Here is a 6,580-nt window from a genome sequence, read left to right as displayed (position 1 = left end):
CTCGCCCCGCGCGCGCCCGCCTCGCCTGCCAGCACGTGCCCCCGCCTCCCGTGCTCGCCCGCGCCTCGCTCTCTCGCCGGGGCCACGCACGCCAGCGCGCCCGTGCCGCGCCCCCAGCAGCACCGGCCCTGCCGCGTTTTGCCGAGGAGCCGCCGCTGCTGTAGCTGCTGTGACGAGGAGAGAGAGACAGAGAAAAAGGGAGAGAGAGAGACCGGTGGGAGTGATGAGTGGATGACAAGTGGGTCCAGGCCTGGACAAGAGCGGACGGGGCAGACGAGAAAGCGTCAAAACGGATCAAAAGCGGGCATCTTTTTACAGAAGGGTTGCGCGTTAGGCTGCTTCATTTGTCCGTTTAAACGGACAGACCCGGATGTTTTAGGGTCGCGATGGAGATGGCCTGACGAGCAGGTACTCTCTCCTTCCTCCCCATCCCTAGTAGTAACTCGGCGCACACACGTACGCTCGGCACTCACGCGCGTTCCCCTGCACAGGCGCACGAACGGCAGACGACACCACACATGCTCCCTGCATGGCTGCGCACGCATGTGATGGATGCATGGATGGATGTAGGGCTAGCTAGAAGGATGAAGGGATGAATGCTTCTGCTTGATTGTGTAGAGTGTAGCCGTCGTCCTCCTTGCCGCGCCGGATGTCGCTGTCGTCCTCGCCGTGCCCGACACTGGACGGCTCGCTCTCGGCACCGACGGCGGACGCGCCGATGCCGCTCGCTCTCGGCACCGACGGCGGACGCGCCGATGCCGCCGTTCGTCCCTCGTATGGTGCCTAGCCAAGTGTCCGCCGCCCCCACGCACGCAAGCACCGGCTTGCACACACATTAGCTGTGCACAAGACGAGCTGCTCGGGCTGGACCTGCTCGGCTCGTGTTCAGCCCTAATCACCACCCTTAATTTTGTCTTGATAGGTTGTTGGATCTCAGGGCTAGCTCAATGGTCCTAAAAACACCGTCAATTTGAGATGCTTCAGATTAGGAAACTGACTTAGCTAGCTAAGGAACAACCCTCCTTTTTTAAAAAAAGCTAAGGAACAACCCTACGTCCTTATCACCTAGCTAAAACAATGATGCTTGATTATTCTCACACGATGTGTACATGTGCACAGTTTACCGCGCGTTTGTCTTGCATCTTGGCCCTCGGTGTTAGGTACTGAAGATGGTTAAACTAATCAAGTTATAATAATATCTTTAAGCATCTTTTTTTAAACGTCCGTCCACTGTTATCCTTGCTGTTTGGCTACTTGACTCTACTTAAGATCTGAAAGGCCAAGAGATTTGTACTTGCTAACATGCCTTTGCAACTTGCTACGTTTAACAGAGGTGCCGCGCTCGGGCTTGTTATGACTTTCGGACGCTCTTCTTTCCTACCTCAAAGCTGCCTTGTAAGTTATTTGAACTTCATAATATCTCGTCTTACAAAAGATTTGTGCTATCTTTATACTCAATGCAGATCAATTGCCTTTGTGAACAGGGCCACCAGAAAAATATTATTGTCCTGTACTATTGCTTTGCATCTTGTAAAATGTTAGGCTTCCTTCCTATTCAGTATGGATTCTAGGATATAGGATTGGAGAGCTCTATATATATATCGGTGAGTTTGTCTCAAAATTTATCTTGTTGCTGTTTCTGGTAGGGTCGTAATGATCTGCTTCTAGTTTGAAATTTCGTGGCGATGTTTCATCGAAATGGCGAAATAAAGTCTTCCTAGCATATACTCCCTCCGTAAAGAATATAAGAGCGTCTAGATCACTAAAGTAGTGATCTAAAACTAGCAAATCGTAGCCACAAGGGGCCAGGAACCATGTGTTCCTCCTTGATCTCTTCAAGCAAGCTCCAAGAAGGAGTATTATGCACTGAACATCGAAGACAAGATCAGGAACTAGCAGAGAGCTAGCAGCTAGTTGGGCCTGTGCTTGATTTTCTTTTGCGAAATAGTGGCGAGCCCTGACTTTGGCTTGCCTCAAGATTAGCATGGCAAAAGTTGGCTACAGACGAATCAGGCTCTTAGTATTGGATACCGCTACGGAAGGACGGGGAATTAGCTAGAGGAATAGTATGTTTTGTAGTTTGAAGTCAATTGACTCAGATTGTAGTAGTACATCCTAACGAGTTATCTTTTACTTGTCTACCATGAATCATGATGGTTGTAACTGTAATTACTCGTAGTGCTATTTTAACACAAGTTCTTCAGTAATTGAATCACAGACACTCTGTTCAATAGCGAAGGTGACGTGAGAATGGAAGACATTCAGCACAAGTCAGAAAGGCACATGATGGACTATACACTGCGAAGGGCAGTAACAGAAGGCAATGTACAGCGATTTAATGAACTTTTGCAAGATGAAAACCAGCCACCTCCAAGGACATCCAGGCTTCTCCAAGGAGTGACATCTGATTGGGACGGAGCGCTCCATATTGCAGCAAGACTAGAGCATGTTGAACTAGTGCGTGCCATTTCCGATGGATGGGCCATGTTAGTGGATGTAGCAGCGAAGAACAGGAGAGGGGAGACTCCCTTGCACTGTGCGGCTGCCACCGAGGAACCCGAGATGATCAATCTTCTCATACCGATGTCTGGAAGCCCTGAGAAGCAACTGGAACTTCTCAGTGAAAGAAAGTGCAACGGGGAAACATGTTTGCACGACGCAGTGCGGCGGGGGAACAGACAAGTCGGGAGTAGATTGATCGCGGCGGATGTCAACGTGCAATACATTAGGGACAGATGCAGATGCCGTGCTCTAGTGCAAATAGAGGATAACGAAGGTGTTTCTCCTCTATATTTGGCTACAACTCTAGGCAACCTTGAAATGGTTCAGCTCCTCACTGAAAGGCCACAAGATCACAGATATGCGGCATCCTGTGCTGGGCCTGAAAAGAAGACAGCTCTGCATGCTGCAGTTCTTCTTCGATACCGCAGCACAGGTGCATGTGCTAGCTCGACCGCCAATCAAAACATAAGCTAATTCTTCTCATCTTCCTTTCGACACCATACTCTCTTCTCACTGTATGCATATGCGTGTGTTCTTCCTCAATTGCAGAGATCAGTGAACATCTCGTGGCGTGGAATGCTAACCTCATAAAGAAGACTGATCTATATGGGAACACGCCACTTCACCTTTTGGCATCACGCTGGAGGACCAGGTACGCAGCTACTGCAAAACTTCTGTTGGATAGGGACGCAAGCGCTGGATACCTCTGGGATGCCGAGGGAGCACTGCCCATACATGTCGCAGCTGCTAATGGATGTCTTGACATGATCAAGCTGTTGCTAGAGCATTGCCCCGATTGCTATTGGCCATGCAGTAACTTTGGCCAGACCATCCTCCACATTGCTGTCCAACAAAAAAATTACAATGTAGTAAGGTATGTATGCTCAGGGCAAAGGTTCCTAGGAATTCTTAACACCAGAGATGCAGATGGGAATACGGCTCTTCATTTGGCTGTATTGAAAGGAAATGTGTCCATCTTCCGAGTGTTACTGGGGATGAGGCAGATCTTTTTGAGTCCCATAAATAAGGAGGAGTGCACGCCTCGAGATCTTGCATCCTTGGGCATCCCACCTGGCGTGTCATTTATGCAAGTATGTGCGTATAGTCTCTCTCTGTCAAATATATATTTTTCTATTAGAGGAGAGATGGTCAATGTGTGATTGCATCATGCACTTCTGACAAAGAAATAAGATATCATATCGCTTTTAAAAAAACAATCCCACAAAATGCCATGCCATTCTTTTTGAAACGCTGTCCTTAGTGCGCGATTCAATAAAAAAATAGGATAAAGTTGACCGGTTAATTAACAGAAACCCGGGTGAATACCGTTACAACACACCTACATAAAAGGGCACTACGGCCGACCTGGCACCCACAAGAGCACACACACCACCGAGGAGACGACACCATCGAGGTTGTCTGCAATGTCATTGTCATCACCTCTCCGCGAGCAAGCGACTCCGACTTCGCCACCGATGACCCATCGAGACCCCTCTGAACCAAGGAAAGGACCTCGTCAGCCATAGCCAAACGTCGATCACCGACGTCAAGGACCGGCAACTTCGATTTTGTTGATGCGCTTCACTAGAGAAAGTTGGAAGCCTCGCACCAACCTAGTCCAACACATCCTCTGATGAAACCACCCTATGGAGTCATCGTTGCCGCCGAGGCCCCGCCGCACGCAGCTCCAACTTCTCTGTCACAGTGAGAAACAAGTATAGGCGCACCCATTGACGAATCAGACCATCGACATCAGAAGGACAAGCCGCGACCTAGATCTTCACGCTAGCACCATCGTCACTGCATGAGTCGCAACGCCAACCACTCACATCACCGATTGTGCACCTACCAACCGTGATGACGTGTACGTCCAGCCCCAAGGGAAGCACGGAGAAGATCCTATGGTGCCTTCATAGGACCCCTGTGGGCTGTAGTGAATTTTTTTGAGCGTTAGGGTAAAAACTTGATGCACTTCATATACAAACTGAACACCCTCGACGAAGTGTAAGGTTTTGAACAAAAATCACTGTCTGCCTAACTGAAGTCAACCTTTATACATCAATTCAATTTCAAACCTTTTTCCATGATTAGCGTACACCATTGGAAGCCCCATGGTCAAATTTCAAATCATTTTGGTTGTTTTGCTACATTTCGCAAGAATTATCTTATTTAAGGCAAGTGTGGCGGGCGGGCGACAACACCCGCCACTGAATTTTTCTTCTTCAAATTTTAGAATATTTTTGGCGCGGCTTGCCAAAATGTAGTTGTGGCAAGCGTATTCTATAAACTAGTGGAGGGTTAGGGAAGGAGTGGGGGAGAGAAGAGGCATGACGGCGGTGTGGGTTTAGTCACCCACGAGTCGCCCCGGGAGAGCAACTCAGGAGCCAAAGGGATTTCACAACCTTGGTTATATTGTACAGATGTCACCTTCTCTCTTGTTATTCCAAGTGAAGTCATAAGGGCATCTCCAACGGCGACTTGTAAATTTTCTTTCGCATCCGTCTGCGGACAGGAAGGGACCGTGGACATGAATGCAGGATGCCGTCATTCAACGTTGCCTGCATACATCTAGCTAACAGTTTGAACTAATTGGACGAAATTCGATCAAACCAGGCGGATTTCATTGGAGTTCGGACATAATTTACATAAAATGTCGATATTTTGACAGTTTAAAAAACAAAACAAAAATAAACCCTATATCGGATGACCAACCTGCCTTGCCGCACCGCTGTCTCCGATGGTGTCGTCGTCGTGGTCCCTCCAGCGGCTGAACGGCGCCGGAGGGCCATGGTAGCCTTGTTCGGCGGCTGCCCACCGCTCGTGGAGGAGCCGCTCCGCCTCCTCTTGCATTGTGCGGAGTGCCGTCGTGGCCATTGCCGACATGTCCTTCAGAGCCCTTGCGATGGCCTTGCCGCACTGGCGTTGGCGGAGCAGTTGTTAAGCGATCACTCCTCGCCGATCTTGGCAAGCTCGCTGTCAAGGCGGCGACATCGCCTGGCGGCCGTCTCCGCGGTGGTCACAGAGCGGTCGAGCGCCCACGCGGTGGCGATGTTAGGGTCGTTGCAGACCCAGTCCGGCGCCACGTCGCTCTTGGCAAACGCGGAGCGACGACATGCATTGCGCCGGTCGTACCTCGCCTGCTTCCGAGCTGCACGCTTTGTCTTGGAGACAAGGACCCTCGAGCCCGAGGCACCGCCGTAACTGCATCCTCCGAGTTAGTGGAGGAGGCAGCCCCGCGCCTTCTTGATCGCAGGCGGCAACTCTTCCTTGATAGCGATGCGGTGGCGACGATGGTGCGTCCATGCGGCCATACCGGTTGCATGGCAGGGACGCCGGCTCCTTGACCCAGCGTCCGATCTGGACGCCACGGTGCGAGGCCGGGTCCTCCTTCACGCGGTGTCCAATCTGGACGCCACGGTTGTGCTGGGGTGAGGCTATCTCCTCCTTCATAGGCCGGAGCGGGGAAGCCGGCTCACGCTTCACGCAACGGCGCGGCGGGCACGACGGCTACTCCTTCACGCACACCGGCGATGGCGGCGACAGGCCCATGTAACAGAGCGACCATTCCGTCATTATCTTGATCTGATGGACGAAATCTTCGTCCGTCAGAGCGGCCTCCTTGAGGAGTTGGGGCGGCTGCTGCGGCGGCACCTGGTCCTCCTCATCAATGGAGGACCCGGCTGCCGTGAGCGCCGACGGGCCTGGAGAGCGAGGGTGGCGGTGCCAAGAACCATCCGAGGAGGAGCTTCCACCTACTCCGCCTACCGGCGTGGAGCACCAAGACTTTGACATCGCCTCAGCTGGGGTCGGAGAGGAGGAGGGGCTCGGGCATGGAAATGGGGGAGGGGGAGTGCGTCTCTGTGCGTCACCGGCGCACGGCTTAAATAGCCACGGCGAGGCCCATGCGAATGGACGACCAGCCCGCATCAATGCGGCACAACGGCCACATTTGGTTCCTCGAGACGCGGTGTCCCCATTGAATCGACGATGCCCGAGAAGTCACGTCCGTCAGCGCCGCCCTCCCGTCCGGTCAAATCACCACTGCATCAATACCGGCTTGAATCTGGCGCAACGCGTG

The sequence above is a fragment of the Triticum dicoccoides genome, chromosome 7A (assembly GCF_002162155.2).
Source record: "Triticum dicoccoides isolate Atlit2015 ecotype Zavitan chromosome 7A, WEW_v2.0, whole genome shotgun sequence".
Classification (NCBI taxonomy): Eukaryota; Viridiplantae; Streptophyta; class Magnoliopsida; order Poales; family Poaceae; genus Triticum; species Triticum dicoccoides.
This window is presented reverse-complemented; position numbering follows the sequence as displayed.